At 46.1% G+C, this 18519-nt stretch overlaps 2 pseudogenes; both read right to left on the reverse strand.

The window, feature by feature from the left end:
* Nucleotides 1–2934: 2934 nt before the first annotated feature.
* On the reverse strand, nucleotides 2935–3943 carry LOC138666420 (E3 SUMO-protein ligase ZNF451-like; annotated as a pseudogene).
* A 9259-nt stretch (nucleotides 3944–13202) lies between these two features.
* On the reverse strand, nucleotides 13203–15833 carry LOC138666421 (E3 SUMO-protein ligase ZNF451-like; annotated as a pseudogene).
* Between the last annotated feature and the right edge of the window lie 2686 nt (nucleotides 15834–18519).

Genomic DNA, 18519 nt, shown 5'->3' on the forward strand with positions numbered 1-18519 from the left:
ATTCCGATATGGATGACTAATGCCATCTAGAGGACCAAAATCTGTGGCGGCTCCTATGTGATCTGTGTCTGCGGTGGTAATGGGAAAGGCGTCTGGTAAAGGGACAGCAGGAATGATGGCGGGCATCATCAAAAGAGGATGAGGAGGACCTGCGGCATCTCTGCCTGTGTCTGCTGCAGCTATGGAGTGTGCTGGGGGCGTTCTTATTTGTGGTAAGGAGTTCATTGACTGGGTTATGGGCCATAGTTAACGTGCTATACAACGTGAACGGTAGAAAATTACCATATTGGGGTGCCATATTATGGGACGTGCATGGAAGGGAGGTATTGTATATCCTTTATTGACTGCTGTTTGAGAAGTTATTGGGGGAGTTATGGATGCCTCAATGGTGATTGGTGCAACTACAGTGCTGCAGGCTTGGTGTAGCTGGAGGGCGCTCTCATCGGTCAGGTTGCACCAATCAGCGCACTCTGCAGCTGTCTGGAGTGACCTCTGGCCTGTCTCCCCATTCCCCAGTGCAGGCAATGCGGCTACGACTGCAGGAGGAACAGTGTTAGATGGGCATGAGCTGACCCGGGAGCTTGGAGGGGAATGGAAGTGAAACATGGTTATGGGCGGAGCCCAGCCATGACACGCCGGAAGATGGGCGAGACAGCAAGGGCCCAGTGCATCCCAGCCTGCGCCCAGGAAGTGCACAAACGCGGAGCTGCTTCGTTGCCGACCTGGGACTGCTCTGGTGGGTGGGGGAACTTAGAGGACCGCCTGTCTCCCCGCACTGGAGGACCAGCAGCTGGGTCGCTGGCCGAAGACCGAGGCACGGCTGGTGGCCCGGGCGAGGAGTGCGGCCCCACAATGCCGGATACAGATCGAGATGGGCAAGCACACGGGACCACCGCAGGCTAGGTGGTGCAGGGGCGGGGGTTCTCAAGGGACCTGAGTGGAAGGGAGGCCACCCCAGGGGGTGAGCATCAGGGCAGCACTGCGAAGCGAGAGTTCTGGAGGGGCAGGAGTGGACGGTACCCTGTGGAGGAAGGAGACACCAGAGGCACGGCCGAAGGCACGGACAGGTGTCCAAAGAGGACACAGGGAGGTGACTGCCAAGGCCAGTAATAAGGGCTTGAAGCCCTTATCTGTTTATACCAAGGAAGGTGACGGGCACAAGGGGGCATTCTTTGCGTCTGGAGGAGAGAAGGTTTTTCCACCAACATAGAAGAGGATTCTTTACTGTTAGGGCAGTGAGAATCTGGAATTGCTTGCCTGAGGAGGTGGTGATGGCGAACTCAGTCGAGGGGTTCAAGAGAGGCCTGGATGTCTTCCTGGAGCAGAACAATATTGTATCATACAATTATTAGGTTCTGTAGAAGGACGTAGATCTGGGTATTTATTATGATGGAATATAGGCTGAACTGGATGGACAAATGTCTTTTTTCGGCCTTAAGGTACCGTCACACTTAGCGACGCTGCAGCGATACCGACAACGATCCGGATCGCTGCAGCGTCGCTGTTTGGTCGCTGGAGAGCTGTCACACAGACCGCTCTCCAGCGACCAACGATCCCGAGGTCCCCGGTAACCAGGGTAAACATCGGGTAACTAAGCGCAGGGCCGCGCTTAGTAACTCGATGTTTACCCTGGTTACCAGCGTAAAAAAACAAACAGTACATACTTACATTCAGCTGTCTGTCCCTTGCCGTCTGGTTCCTGCACTGACTGCTGGCCGTAAAGTGAAAGTGAAAGCACAGCACAGCGGTGAGTCACACAGCGGTGACTCACCGCTGTGGCTGTGCTCTGCTTTCACTTTATGGCCAGCAGTCAAGGCAGGAACCAGACAGCTGAATGTAAGTATGTACTGTTTGTTTTTTTACGCTGGTAACCAGGGTAAACAGCGGGTTACTAAGTGCGGCCCTGCGCTTAGTTACCCGATGTTTACCCTGGTTACCAGTGAAGACATCGCTGAATCGGTGTCACACACGCCGATTCAGCGATGTCTGCGGGGAGTCCAGCGACGAAATAAAGTTCTGGACTTTCTTCCCCGACCAGCGATCTCCCAGCAGGGGCCTGATCGCTGCTGCCTGTCACACTGGACGATATCGCTAGCGAGGACGCTGCAACGTCACGGATCGCTAGCGATATCGTCTAGTGTGACAGTACCTTTACTAACTATGTTACTATGTTACTATGTTACTATGTTAAGCCACTGCTCACCTTCCTGCGCTGCTCTCTGCCGCAGGGCCCAATCAGACAATCCGACAGCTGCAGGAGGACGTTCCAGGGTCCTCAGGAACACAAAAGCTTCCAGGGGTCAGCCGGGGAAAAGAGGAAGTCACTGACTCTGGTCACATGAATTTAATCCATGTAGGTGTGGCTAGAGGCCTCTTCTCCTTTAATCACATTGCTCCCATTGCTGACTGCTGCTGTGGCATTTGCAAATTTCTATTGTGGGTCAATTGATGCCACTTTTCTTGGTGTCTGCCCCTAATTTTGAAAAAAAAAATCTTTTGAGAATAAAAATAAGACTAAAAATAAAATAAAAAGCTATAGATGTGTTCTGAAGAACACTTGTGCCTCATACTGACAATAAGCTTAAACTGGTTCGGGTGGAGCCAGTGGGTGGTGTATACTGGAGAGAAGGAGCTCATCTTTTTTGTGTCCACTTAGTGTCAGCCTCCTAGTGACAGCAGCATACACCCATGGTCCTGTGTCCCCCAATGAGGCGAAAGAGAAATATATACAGTTAGTCCTCGGGTTACAACGGTCTTGAGTTACATCGTTTCGTGGTTACAACGCTTTATACGATGCCTCATTCCGACTTACACGGTTTTGCGTCGCAAGTCGAACTACATGCAACTACGTGCAGCATCGGAAGAATAGAGTCTAGTACTGTACACTGTACCCGGTTACATGAGGAAAACGAGTCTCCTGCACGCCATAACACCCTAATTATGTGTTAGGATAGGTGTAACAAAATTATTGTCGCTGGATTGTTTCTCTTCTTCACAAAAATGGCTCCTTATGCCTTCAAATCTCTGGTCAGTTGCCGAGCAGGATTTGCGGCGGTACCAGAGTTTTCCTTTCTTGAAGAGCTTAGCCAAGCATTGGCGGGAGTTCCCTCTCCTATTTGCCTTATGGATATGTTCTGGAAGACAGCCACGTCAGGCGGTTCTCCACCCCTGCAGGGCTGGAAGATGGCACTTCAAGACTTTTTAAAGGAGACTGGACCAGCTTTGGAACGTACCCATAATCTAAGCCATGGAAGGTTTCATAGTGGGTAAGAAAATCACTTTCTTCATCTAAATAGAGATCTTCGCAGAGGCTACAGAAATACTTCATCTTGACATCTCCATCATGTTGGCCTTGACAGTAGTGGAGTAAAGTTTGTAGCTTATGAAACTTCTTTTTACAGGTGTCACAGATGTACTTGTGGAATTGGTGTATGGAGAGAGATTTGCAATGTCGATGAACTGTCTCCTCAGCATCAAACATTTCTTCACATATTTGGCACTGCCGTGTGCCTTTAGCAGACTGCTGGGGTGGCGCAGCTTTGTGTTTTTCTTCCAGTGGCATAGGAGTCATCTGAAGCTCAGTAGATGTAGATGGCTGCTCCAAAGCATCATCTTCATAATAAAATGAATGACCTCCATGACAATCAGAAAGGTGCATCATGACATGTTCAATTCTCACTAGTTCTATGTGACATATTTGGCATCAGAAGCGGAAATTACTCAGATGTGCCCCACCATGGAATCTGCTCATATGAAGGTGAATAATGCCCAAGTCTTAGGCCATCTTGCCACACACCATGCATCTGTGAAACATTCTGTTGGCCGTCATTCTATGCTTTTTAGCGGCTTGCTCAGATGGGAACTGTGCAACACATTGAGAGAACCATGCCTTTACTAGTACATCCTGCTCGCTCTTCACCCAGCTGCCGCAAATTGTGGCCATGTCGCTTTCTTTGTTTTATGCCACTTTTCTTGGTGTCTGCCCCTAATTTTAGCTATTTTTGTCTTTTGTCACCCCTTAAAGTGTTGTCTATGTATTTGGTTATGCCTCCCATTGAATCTAGTGGGGTTTGGATACTTTCAGTTCCGCAAATTGTTTGGTGAACGGTGGTCCATTCGGCGAACCCGAACTGAACTGAACCGAACCTTGAAAGCTTCACTCATCTCTAGTCTTAAATCCTGCTTAACTGCTGGTTTGAGAACTTTGGGCAATTGTAAAATCAGAGCAGGTCCCCCATAATGTTATTTCTAAGGGCATGCACAGACCAGTTGGACATCCCAATTAGTGCATCACATGAGGAGTAGTGGGAGGGGAGAATTGGGCCCTGAGTCGTATTTTTTCCAGCTTTAGCCATATGGGCTCCACAGTCAGAGGCACTTTCCTTAATTAGTACTGTGCCTACCAGATATTCAGCTGTGTAGAATGTTTTCAGCTTGTTAATAATCTTTCTCACTGTAGAATGATGCGCTCCAAAATGACTTTACAACACTTTGGAAATTGACGGATAGCAAAAATTAAAAATATGTTTTGCGCTATGCAAAAACAATCTCTATAGGCATAACCGCATTCTTATATGTCCCCCATGTCCTCTAGCATGTTTAGAGTACCAAAATGAAAAGATGCCTAGTAAGTACCTGTTACAAATCCGAAGTGAATCTTCCACGGTAGCGAAAAAGTTGTCCGGGAGAAACGTAGAATGTCAGAGAGAGATTTCTTCAGGAATGTAGTCCCGGCCGGTGACTCACATCCCCCTCTGGTAATATCCCCGCTGGCGGTGCAGAGATGGAGCCGGTGTGTGCTCGGTGCACGTTCGGAACCTGTGGCGCTGCAAACGCCGAAGCAGGACCTAGCGTGACATTGGAGATCACGTGCTTGTCCAATGTAAGGAACGCTGTGTGGACCAATTCCTACGCGTTTCGAAGATCACGGTCTTCTTCGTCAGGGATGGTCCACCAGCGTTGTAAGCGTCCTTATATAGAATTTGAGACAAAGTGATTTTTATTATATAAACGCAAAAAGTTCAACCTCACAATTTAGACCAATTGGTCTCAGTGTATCCAAATTAAAAATCCATCTGCTCTCGGCTCTGGACATTTTCTTAATGTAATCACCTCTGCGCCAATCTGGAGGAATAATTTCCAAACCAGTAACCACAGTGTCTTTAATCCGTCCATCATGACAGTCAGCAAAATGCTTAGAAAGTGGATGTCCACAGTATTTCTTTTTGATATTTCTAAGATGTTCATTCACTCTAACATAAAGGGGACGTTTAGTCCGTCCCACATACAATTTCCCACAGGGACATTTCAAAGAGTAGATCACCCCTGTGCTAGTACAAGTAATAAAATCACGAATTTTGAATTCTGTTTTTCCATTCGAAATAGTACTGTGTTTGGTCATTTTTAGTGATTTGCACACTTTACAATTATAACATGGGGTGAAACCGAGACTCTTTTTTCCTGCTGAGGGACCTTTTTTCTGATTGTATATGGGTACTGAGGGGGCAATAGCATTGCCCAGATTTTGACTCTTAGTGAAGATGAATCTGGGATTTCGTGGTATTTTATCCCCAATTATTTTATCCCCTTTGAGTAGGTCCCAGTGTTTACCCACAATTTTTTTCAATAGGTAAGCATTTGTATTATACTGGGTGATAATAGGAATATCGGTGAAAACGCTAGTGTTCTCTCTTTTACTTTTCACCTTACTCTGAATAAGCTCTTCTCGTGGTTTGCGTTTCACCAAATCTCTTGTGTTAGAGAGATGAAGTTCGTCATATCCCTTCTTTAGAAATTTGTTAGTCAAAGAGTCAGCTTCTACTTCAAAATCCTGTGGACGTGAACAGTTTCTATGTAGACGAGTGAATTGGCTTTTTGGTATATTTAGAAGCCAGCTAGGGAGGTGGCAACTTTCTCTAGAAATATAATTTTTGGAGTCAGTTGGTTTAGAATAGGTGCGAGTGTGAATAATACCATCTCTGATAAAAATATTTAAATCTAAAAAATTGATGGATTGCTGGCTGGTGGTTGCAGTAAATTTTAAAAAATATAGATTTTTATTGATTTCTATTAAAAAATGATTTAAAGAATCCCAGCCACCAGACCAAATGAACACAATGTCATCAATAAAACGATGCCAGAGGACCAGGTTCTCTCGCAGCCCGCCGCCCCCATAGATGGCAGAGTCCTCCCACTCTCCAACATAGAGGTTGGCATAGGCCGGAGCGAACCTGGTCCCCATAGCAGTACCCCACTGCTGGGAGTAGTAGTTCGCCTCAAAATAAAAATAGTTGTGAGTTTAAATAAAATTAATACAATCTATAATAAACAAAATTTGTTCCAGAGGAAAAAGGCCAGTTTTATTCAAAAAGTACTTTACTGCCTTACAACCTTTTGTGTGTTGAATTATCGTATACAACGAGGTTATGTCCAAGGTGCCTAAAATAAAATGCTCTTGCCATTGGACCCCTTTTAAAATTCTCAAAACGTGGGCACTGTCCTTGAGATAAGAAGGTAATGAGGATACAATGCCTTGTAAATTAGTATCGACATATTTAGAAAGATTTGCCGTTAGGCTTTGAATGCCTGAAATTATAGGCCGACCAGGGGGATTCATTAAATTTTTGTGCACCTTTGGTAGATAGTAGAAAATAGCAATCCTGGGGTGTGGCGTAAGAATATACTCATATTCATTTTTATTTAATATTCCACTATCCAGTCCAGTTTTAATCAAAGTTTGCATTTCTTTAATATATGATGCTGTTGGGTCCCCCTGTAGTTTTTTATACGTCTGTCCATCTGAAAGGAGTCTCATAGCCTCCTTCTGGTAGTCAAGTGTATCCAAAATGACTATTCCTCCGCCTTTATCGGCTGGTCGAATTACTATATTTTTGTTAGCTTGGAGGGTTTTAATAGCCTTTCGTTCATTAAAATTTAAATTATATCTCATATTTGAACACCTTTTTGTACTAACTTCCCTTATATCCTTAGTAACATTTCTCTGAAAGGCCTCAAATGACTCTGAGTACTCATTCAGAGGATTAAAATTAGATTTCTTGCGTAGATCAGTATGAACATATTTCTGAATTTGGTTTTCCTCATTAAGGGGTGTGGTTACAATCTTCTTCTGGAAATATTTCTTCATTGCTAATTTTCGCATGAAAAGTTTAATCCCAATAAAGGCCTGAAACTTATTAAATTTTGCAGCCGGAGCAAACTTTAGACCTTTATTCAATAGATTTATTTCATTCTGATCAGGAGTATAACTACTTAGATTAAAAAATTTTTGTTGTTGTTCCTCATTTATTATATTCTCTTGTTTTTTCTCGCTGTTCTTCTTTTTTTGGGTGAATTTCCCCCCTCTACACCCCCTCCTTCTCTTTTTCTTGGGGCCACTTGAAAAAACGGAACATTGCTTACTCTCTTCCGTACTTGTTTACATCTACCATTATTTTCAATAATTTCTGGTGCTGGGTTGATAGTATCAGCATTGCTTGTAGAAGGTAGATTTTCTAAATTCGTCAAACATTGGAATCTATTTTGTATGACGGTTGATGTAATTCGTTCTGGGGGTGGAGAATCTCCTAAGTGATTTGGTGTCTCATTATTTGATATGTTCGCTTCTTCGATTATATTAGAGTCTACATTATTACTATTTAAATTTGGGGAGAAGCATTCTTCTTCAGATACCGGATATATAGAGAACCTATCTTCCGAAAGGGTAGTGGAAACGGGACTCCCTAGGGTTTCATCAGAATCTCAGAATAACCCTCAGGAATAGTGTCCCTGCCAAATTTATGGCGTTTTCTTTCAATAATCTCTTTTTCCTTAGAATGAATTCTTCTCTGAATATTTGTTGATAGTCTAATAATATCAGGATGTGATTGGTAAGGTTCAATTTCTTTAAAGAGCTTAGAAATTTGTATTTTACCCTTTACTAATTGCTCTTTTCGTTTTTCGATAATGAAACCCACAGTGCGTTTAGAAAAATCCTTAAAAAGTAAATCCCATTCAGCAATAGTGTTTGGGTCAGCTAAATCCCCTGATAATGCTTTAGACACTTGAAGTCCCTTAGGGACACAATCATATGCCAGATAACGTTCTAGTGTAACCACCTCCCAAAGATCCCTCATTTCCTTAACTAAACATTGCTCCAAAGTTTTTAAAGATTAAGTTATTTCCTCAATTTTAGCTTTATTTGGTTGAATAGGAGCTTCCTGATGAGCTCGATTGAAAAATTGGTAAATTGTTTGAATCCTATCTTTTCTATCGGTTCGTAAATCAATCATCTTAGACACAAAAATCAAGTCGGAATGCCAATGCTGCCTGCCCAAGAGGGTGGTAAAAAATCAAAAACAAGATATGTAATATAATATGGTTGGCGCAAATTATAATAGAGATGTTATTGCCGCTGCAAAAAACAGGACACCAAACACCAATGTTGTCCAAAGTGAATACTATGTGAAAAGAAAATTAAAAATATGTTTTGCGCTATGCAAAAACAATCTCTATAGGCATAACCGCATTCTTATATGTCCCCCATGTCCTCTAGCATGTTTAGAGTACCAAAATGAAAAGATGCCTAGTAAGTACCTGTTACAAATCCGAAGTGAATCTTCCAGAGGGGGATGTGAGTCACCGGCCGGGACTACATTCCTGAAGAAATCTCTCTCTGACATTCTACGTTTCTCCCGGACAACTTTTTCGCTACCGTGGAAGATTCACTTCGGATTTGTAACAGGTATTTACTAGGCATCTTTTCATTTTGGTACTCTAAACATGCTAGAGGACATGGGGGACATATAAGAATGCAGTTATGCCTATAGAGATTGTTTTTGCATAGCGCAAAACATTTTTAATTTTCTTTTCACATAGTATTCACTTTGGACAACATTGGTGGTTGGTGTCCTGTTTTTTGCAGCGGCAATAACATCTCTATTATACTTTGCGCCAACCATATTATATTACATATCTTGGATAGCAACAATTGTTCTCTAAAATCATTGCCTTTAGCTTTACTCCTTTTGCATGGTATAGCAAATGAATGAATACTCCAGACCATCAAACTGCCAAACTTCTTTTATCAAAGTGGTCACACTTGCTGATGAATAAATAATCATGAGTATTTGATTAGCAGCACTTGACTGCTACTTTCCCTCTTAATTCCTATAGAAGCAGTTAGGGTGTATTTCATTTTTTTCACATACTGCTTCTTCATTTCAATCCTGTTTTTGGTAAGTAACATGGTGTAGAAGGATTAAACGGAACTTACATGCATGCAAATAGCAAAGTCAGCTGCATTTTTCAATCTGCTGCAGTGAGGATGAAGGAAAAAACAGCCAATGTTCAAAAGATACTTATAAATCTTGCAGGTCACAGGGGGCTTACTATTACTTCCTCCACCATCAAAAAATTTTAATAATGTATAGTTAATTGGATCAATTTTAACAAGTTTATGACCTGCTAGATTTGTAGCTGTAAACTGGAAATGTTCCTCGCGGACGGCGAAGGACAGGAACCTTTGGTGAGGGGGAAAGATCAGGATATGAAGTTAAACATCCCGGATGTTGATTAATGCTAGGAACTGCCTTTTCTCCATCGATGTGATGACAGAACGGAGGGACTCCATCCTGAAGTGCCGGACCTTGACAAACTTGCTTAGAAGCTTTAGGTCCAGAATGGGCCGCACCGTCCCATCTTTCTTCAGAACCACAAATAAGTTCTTATAGAACCTCTCGGTTTCAGGGAGCGGAATAATGACTCCATTTTGGCGTAGCGAATTGATGGCTCGGTAGAAAGACCATGCCTGCACCTCTGTTTTGGGGAGCAAGAGGGGAAGGACCGTGCTGGAGGGCGGGAAGAAAATCCTACCGGGATTGCTGCGAAAGGATCGGAAACGCGTCTGCTGTTGTTGACAAAAAGGTCGCCTAGTCTTGTGCTGGGGGAAATTTACTTTTCTGTCAAGTGGCATCTGAGATAAGCTGATCCAGGAACGGCAGTTTCCCTCGTTAAATATCAATCAGGCCCCGGGTTTTCGTATGACCACTGAGTGTTGACCTGCGGCTGCGGAGTAGTTAGTGGTCGTAGATGGGAAGGAGGGCTGCTTCTGTGACAGCATCAGTCATAACTAGTGACGAGCAAGTATACTCATTACTTGGGTGTCCCTGAGCATGCTCAGTTGGTCTCCAAGTATTTTTGCGTGCTCGGAGATTTAGTTTACGGCGCCGCAGCTGCATGATTTGCGACTGTTAGACAGGCTGAATACATGTGGGAATTCTCTAACAAACAGGACCCCAACGTATTTAGGCCGACTATCAGTCGCAAATCATGCAGCTGAGGCAATGAAAATGAAATCCGCGAGCACGCCAAAATACTTGGAGACCACTCGAGCATGCTTGGGGAAATCCAAGTAAAGAGTATACTCGCTCATCACTAGTCGTAACCACACATGTCGTTTTTACCCCAGCCTAGATTCAGCTGCAGGGCCAATGCCTGTGGAACTGCTCATCATACCGCCGCCATGCGGAACCACCATGGGATTTGTACAAGTTATATATCAGATCTTGACATATGTATAATTCGGAGCAGCGTTCCGGATGCTTTTGGCCCATAATAAAGCCTAGGTCTGCAAATGCCTGTAGCTAGTTATTCATAGTTTGTGCTATTATCCGTCTATTTCTGTCATATAACTGCTCGCTTGTCCTCCTTTCCTTATCTGCGGTCTGTTCGTCGGCTGATAATAACGACCATATGTCGAGATAATCGTTATTCCATATTTTATGTCGAGTCTCTTGATCTATGTGTGCACTTAGGTGGCTAATTCCACTGTAAAACATATCTTTCTGTAAGCTCGCTTACTGAAGTGTCGTATTGTTGTCAGTTGAATCGCATGGGCGCATCAAGTGTTGAACCAGCGCCTTAATAGCTGAGGCTAGCTCATTCTCCCCTGAGATATGCACCACGTTCTACATGGCGTGTTTTTCGTTGGCTTCAAAACACTCACCACTGTCTGACGCAGGAGGGGTGACTCCAGTTGTTGGAGGAACTCATTTTTCCGCTTTGGCGATGGTTTGTAGCTTAAATTGGCTGGAGAACCTGGGAGATGGGTCTCCCTGGCTGACAGCCAATAATGGAGCATGTGACTGCTGGTGCCTGTCGGGTGCCTGAGCCTGAGTGGCTCCAGGTAATGGAGGAACTCCAGCTCCCGCAATTTTCAGGTGGTTGAATTGGCTGGAAGCGCTGGGAGATGGGGATGAGTCTTCACAGCTGGCCGGTAATGATGGAGCACGTGACCACTGGTGTCTGTCATGTGCCCCCGAGCCTGCCTAACGAGGCTCTTGGATGCGTCGGACCATTCCGATATGGATGACTAATGCCATCTAGAGCAGAGGTCCCCAACTCCAGTCCTCAAGGCCCACCAACAGGTCATGTTTTCAGGATTTCCTTAGTCTTGCCCAGGTAATAATTGCATCACCTGTGCAATGCAAAGGAAATCCTGAAAACATGACCTGTTGGTGGGCCTTGAGGACTGGAGTTGGGGACCTCTGATCTAGAGGACCAAAATCTGCGGCGGCTCCTATGTGATCTGTGTCTGCGGTGGTAATGGGAAAGGCGTCTGGTAAAGGGACAGCAGGAATGATGCGGGCATCATCAGAGGAGGATGAGGAGGACCTGCGGCATCTCTGCCTGTGTCTGCTGCAGCTATGGAGTGTGCTGGGGGCGTTCTTGTTTGTGGTAAGGAGTTCATTGACTGGGTTATGGGCCATAGTTAACGTGCTATACAACGTGAACGGTAGAAAATTACCATATTGGGGTGCCATATTATGGGACGTGCATGGAAGGGAGGTATTGTATATCCTTTATTGACTGCTGTTTGAGAACTTATTGTGGGAGTTATGGATGCCTCAATGGTGATTGGTGCAACTACAGTGCTGCAGGCTTGGTGTAGCTGGAGGGCGCTCTCATCGGTCAGGTTGGACCAATCAGCGCACTCTGCAGCTGTCTGGAGTGACCTCTGGCCTGTCTCCCCATTCCCCAGTGCAGGCAATGTGGCTACGCCTGCAGGAGGAACGGTGTTAGACGGGCATGAGCTGACCCGGGAGCTTGGAGGGGAATGGAAGTGACACGTGGTTAAAGGCGAAGCCCAGCCATGACATGCCAGAAGATGGGAGAGACAGCAAGGGCCCAGCGCATCCCAGCCTGCGCCCAGGAAGTGCACAAACGCGGAGCTGCCTCGTTGCCGACCTGGGGCTGCTCTGGTGGGTGGGGGAACTTAGAGGACCGCCTGCCTCCCCCCACTGGAGGACCAGCAGCTGGGTCGCTGGCCGAAGACCAAGGCGCGGCTGGTGGCCCGGGCGAGGAGTGCGGCCCCCCAATGCCGGATACAGATCGAGATGGGCAAGCACACGGGGCCACCGCAGGTGAGGGGTTGCAGGGGCGGGGGTACTCAAGAGACCTGAGCGGAAGGGAGGCCACCCCAGGGGGTGAGCATCGGGGCAGCACTGCGAAGCGAGAGTTCTGGAGGGGCAGGAGTGGACGGTACCCTGGGGAGGAAGGAGACACCGAAGGCACGGCCGAAAGCATGGCCGAAGGCACGGACAGGTGTCCAAAGAGGGCACAGGGAGGTGAATGCCAAGGCCAGTAATAAGGGCTTGAAGCCACTGCTCACCTTCCTGCGCTGCTTTCTGCCACAGGGCCCAACCAGACAATCCAACAGCTGCAGGAGGACGTTCCAGGGTCCTCAGGAACACAAAAGCTTCCAGGGGTCAGCCGGGGGAAAGAGGAAGTCACTGACTCTGGTCACATGAATTTAATCCATGTAGGTGTGGCTAGAGGCCTCTTCTCCTTTAATCACATTGCTCCCATTGCTGACTGCTGCTGTGGCATTTGCAAATTTCTATTGTGGGTCAATTGTTGCCACTTTTCTTGGTGTCTGCCCCTAATTTAAAAAAAAAAATCTTTTGAGAATAAAAATAAGACTAAAAATAAAATAAAATGCTATAGATGTGTTCTGAAGAACACTTGTGCCTCATACTGACAATAAGCTTAAACTGGTTCAGGTGGAGCCAGTGGGTGGTGTATACTGCAGAGGGGGAGCTCATCTTTTTTGTGTCCACTTAGTGTCAGCCTCCTAGTGACAGCAGCATACACCCATTGTCCTGTGTCCCCCAATGAGGTGAAAGAGAAATATATACTGTATATTTTTATGTGATAAAATTAGGAATAAAATCCAGAAACTCTGTTCCATTTTCAATGTTTACAGAGGGTGACCCTGGCATATTTTTATGGACCTCTAGAGATCTACCAAGCGCTTCATAATGTAACTTCTTGGTCGGTGCATTCTCCATCTTCAATGACTTCTTATAAACAGGAGCACTTGCTGTGAACTTTCCTCATTCTTGGATTCCCGATGCTTGGTACTAATGTGAGGTGTCTCAACGAAACAATGCTTTTTATGAAAATGGCTTTGGGCACTATCAGCATCGGAGAAGAACTTTGGGAAAATGCTGTACTTTATAACAAAATTATTGTCGCTGGATTGTTTCTCTTCTTCACAAAAATGGCTCCTTATGCCTTCAAATGTCTGGTAAGTTGCCGAGCAGGATTTGCAGCAGTACCAGAGTTTTCCTTTCTTGAAGAGCTTAGCCAAGCATTGGCGGGAGTCCCCTCTCCTATTTGCCTTATGGATATGTTCTGGAAGACAGCCACATGTCAGGCGGTTCTCCACCCCTGCAGGGCTGGAAGATGGCACTTCAAGACTTTTTAAAGGAGACTGGACCAGCTTTGGAACGTACCCATAATCTAAGCCATGGAAGGTTTCATAGTGGGTAAGAAAATCAATTTCTTCATCTAAATAGAGATCTTCGCAGAGGCCACAGAAATACTTCATCTTGACATCTCCATCATGTTGGCCTTGACAGTAGTGGAGTAAAGTTTGTTGCTTATAAAACTTCTTTTTACAGGTGTCACAGATGTACTTGTGGAATTGGTGTATGGAGAGAGATTTGCAATGTCGATGAACCGTCTCCTCATCATCAAACATTTCTTCACATATTTGGCACTGCCGTGTGCCTTTAGCAGACTGCTGGGGTGGCGCAGCTTTGTGTTTTTCTTCCAGTGGCATAGGAGTCATCTGTAGCTCAGTAGATGTAGATGGCTGCTCCAAAGCATCATCTTCATAATAAAATGAATGACCTCCATGACAATCGGAAAGGTGCATCATGACATGTTCAATTCTCACTAGTTCTATGTGACATATTTGGCATCAGAAGCGGAAATTACTCAGATGTGCCCCACCATGGAATCTGCTCATATGAAGGTGAATAATGCCCAAGTCTTCGGCCATCTTGCCACACACCATGCATCTGTGAAACATTCTGTTGGCCATCATTCTATGCTTTTTAGGGGCTTGCTCAGATGGGAACTGTGCAACACATTGACAGAACCATGTCTTTACTAGTACATCCTGCTCGCTCTTCACCCAGCTGCCGCAAATTGTGGCCATGTCGCTTTCTTTGTTTTATGCCACTTTTCTTGGTGTCTCCCCCTAATTTTAGCTATTTTTGTCACCCCTTAAAGTGTTGTCTATGCGTTTGGTTTTGCCTCCCATTGAATCTAGTGGGGTTTGGATACTTTCAGTGAACGGTTCCGCACATTGTTTGGTGAACGGTGGTCCATTCGGCGAACCGAACTGAACCGAACATTGAAAGGTTCACTCATCTCTAGTCTTAAGTCCTGCTTAACTGCTGGTTTCAGAACTTTGGGCAATTGTAAAATCAGAGCAGGTCCCGCATAATGTTATTTCTAAGGGCATGCACAGACCAGTTGGACATCCCAATTAGTGCATCACATGAGGAGTAGTGGGAGGGGGTAATTGGGCCCTGAGTCTTATTTTTTCCAGCTTTTAGCCATATGGGCTCCACAGTCAGAGGCACGTTCCTTAATTAGTACTGTGCCTACCAGATATTCAGCTGTGTAGAATGTTTTCAGCTTGTTAATAATCTTTCTCACTGTAGATTGATGCGCTCCAAAATGACTTTACAACACTTTGGAAATTGATGGATAGCAACAATTGTTCTCTGAAATCATTGCCTTTAGCTTTACTCCTTTTGCATGGTATAGCAAATGAATGAATACTCCAGACCATCAAACTGCCAAACTTCTTTTATCAAAGTGGTCACACTTGCTGATGAATAAATAATCAAGAGTATTTGATTAGCAGCACTTGACTGCTACTTTCCCTCTTAATTCCTATGGAAGCAGTTAGGGTGTATTTCATTTTTTTACATACTGCTTCATTTCAATCCTGTTTTTAGCAAGTAACATGGTGTAGAAGTATTAAACGGAACTTACATGCATGCAAATAGCAAAGTCAGCTGCATTTTTCAATGTGCTGCAGTGAGGATGAAGGAAAAAACAGCCAATGTTCAAAAGATACTTATAAATCTTGCAGGTCACAGGGGGCTTCCTATTACTTCCTCCACCAGACAGACGGCGAAGCACAGGAACCTTTGGTGAGGGGGAAAGATCAGGATATGAAGGTAAGCATCCCGGATGTCGATTAATCCTAGGAACTGCCCTTTCTCCATCGATGTGATGACAGAACGGAGGGACTCCATCCTGAAGTGCTGGACCTTGACAAACTTGCTTAGAAGCTTTAGGTCCAGAATGGGCTGCACCGTCCCATCTTTCTTCGGAACCACGAATAAGTTCTTGTAGAACCTCTCGGTTTCAGGGATCGGAATAATGACTCCATTTTGGCGTAGCGAATCGATAGCTCCGTAGAAAGACCATGCCTGCACCTCTGTTTTGGGGGGCAAGAGGGGAAGGACCATGCTGGAGGGCGGGAAGAAAATCCTATCTTATATCCGGAAGGCACCAGGTCCCTGACCCATTCGTCGTGAATGACGGAGAGCCATATATGCCGAAATAGGAGTAGACGACTGCCTACTCTGCTCGTGTCGACCGGATCATGCCGCAAGTCATTGAGCCGAGAATCTATGGGACCTGACTCCCTTAGATCTGGATTGCTTGGGACGGTTCTTCCATGGCTGGTTGGACTTATACGAAACTTGGGGGCCCCGTCACCATGGAAGAGCGCCCCAATCTGGAAGAGGTGGTAGTATTGGACCAACCGGGATTGCTGCGAAAGGATTGGAAACGCGTCTGCTGTTGTTGACAAAAAGGTCACCTAGTCCTCTGCTGGGGGCAATTTACTTTTCTCTCCAGTAGCATCCGAGATAAGCTGATCTCTGAATAAACGACCGCTCTGGTAAGGCAGCAACTATAGGGATTTTTTTGACGCAGAGTCCACTCGCCATTCCCTGAGTCACAGTGCCCATCTAATGGAGATGGCATTTGAGGCTGCAAAAGCAGCACTGTTAGCCAAATCCAGGGAAGCTTGCACCAAATAGTCCCTAGCTAAGGAGTTCTGATTTGCCAGATCTGATGCCTTTGGGGGAAGGTCACTATCCTAAATGGTTCTGGTCAGCGTATCTGCCCAAAGACCATAGCTTTAGCTACCCACACCACGGCGAAAGAGGGAGAGAGTGCCGAGCCTGAAGTTTCAAAAACTGAATGGGCAAGATGCTCTATCTAATGGTCTGTGGGGTCTTTAATGGAAAAACCATCTGGCAAGGATAGGAGCGTTTTTGGTGGACAAGCATAATACAGGTGGATCAACTGGAGGGGATTCAGCCCATTCCTTCCACAGATTCACTGAAAATGGGTTTCTCACCTCAAGTGGCTTCTGACCTGTGAAGTGTTTTCCGATCACTCCCTATGCTGCCGAACTAGGTCCTGAAACTCAGAATTGTTAGAAAAAAACCCTAAAAGAGCATTTGGTCCTCTTGAAGGACACTGCGTGATCCGGGATGGAATTAGAGTCATTGTCAATCTTCTAAGTCTGGTTGACGGCAACAATGAGACTATCCACCGTCACCTCATAATTCGGTGAGTCAAGCTCAAGCGGCATATTGGTATCGGACTCTGAGTCCTGTTACAGCGAATCCCAGGTGAGGGGGAGCAGGAAACGGAGCTCACGGATTCCGAGGCGTGAGAAGGTCTGGGGGACATACTATGCACCCGTTTCCTAGATGCCTGTGGAGTTTTAGACAGAACGGCCCCTGCTGGCTGACTGTTCCTGTGAGGTAGAAGAACCTTCTAAGACAGGCAGACAAATGCCCCGACCCATGGAGGGGTCTTGGAGGGACTCAATTGCTTTAGTCATAGAAGCCATGGAGAGCAATGAAACCCACTCAGGGGGGCTAGGCACACTGGGTTCAGTGGCGGCAGAGGGCTCCAGAGCACAATTGGGATCACAGGTTTTGCAGAGTGTTGTACCCTGTCCCCGTGGCAACGCAGTCTGGCAGGTGGTACATGAGGTGAACAACACTGTATGTGTTTTGTTAGCCTTCTTGGATGTCTTAGAGAGTGGCATTGTTTACCCCAGTATGTCCCCGATTCCTGCTGATATGCTCCAATAGGGAGGATTGACTTGTAAGCCCCGGTGACTACTGCAGAGAAGGGCCAATGAGTGTTTCTGTCGCAGCTCAGAAACCTTTCCCCGGTCCTGTGGCCCTGTGGCATGGTCCTCTTGGTGCACTGTGCTCCTCTGAACAAGCAATGTTCATCAGGAATTGCTGATGGAGCATGGGCGAGAGAAGCGTGGGATAGAGAAGTCTCACTGTGCAGTGGAAGCCAGCAGCACGTGAGGAGAGGCGGCCAGTAACTAAAGATGTCTGCCGGGATTTGTCTGAGAGAACCTCACAGTGAGCGAGAAGCTCGAAGACGTGGGCTCGATGCCGCATCTCCGGAAAGTGGGCGGAGATTCTGGGTTGTGGCCGAGAATAGGCCGAAGCCGGGGCCTAAATTTTTTATGTCGGATGGAATGCGCCCGGGAAGGGAGCACCGTGGGGGAAAACGCTTAAAGCGCCTTTGCAGGAGCCCTCCGCCGGGGGTTGCTAACCCTTTCGTGTCCAGGTCCCCACTTACCCCCAGTGTGCGTCCCGGCATGGAACCGCTGCAGGAGATGAAGCGCAGGACCTGGGCTGTGAACTCTTTGGGGGCCTCTGCTTACAGGTCAGCTGGCCGCCGGGTGCTATAGCGTGGATGGTGCAGGGACGCTCCATCCGTCATCACATTGTCAGGTGGAGAGGGACTGTCCGCCTCCTTCCATCACCGCTGTTTATCAGTGGTGATGCAGTGGGGGCCGCACAAGAGCAATAAATGCCTCTGGATATCCTAGGGGTTAACTCCCCCAGGATGGGACAGGGCAGTTGGTCCAGGTGTAATAAACATGGATAGCGACACTCCATGTTTCCATCTGTTTTTGGTGTGGGGAGAACAGTGCCCTGAAGGGACCTGTTGTCCCTAAAAAAGATCTCAGGCATATCGTAGTAACGATGCAGAACAGGGTACGTGGAGGCAACACTCCATGTTCCCACCTGTTGTAGGTGTGGGGAGATCGGAGCCCTTAAGGGATCCGTCGCCCCCTGTATTCCTTTGAAAAAATCTTTTGAG

Source organism: Ranitomeya imitator, chromosome 2 (assembly GCF_032444005.1).
Source record: "Ranitomeya imitator isolate aRanImi1 chromosome 2, aRanImi1.pri, whole genome shotgun sequence".
Taxonomy (NCBI): Eukaryota; Metazoa; Chordata; class Amphibia; order Anura; family Dendrobatidae; genus Ranitomeya; species Ranitomeya imitator.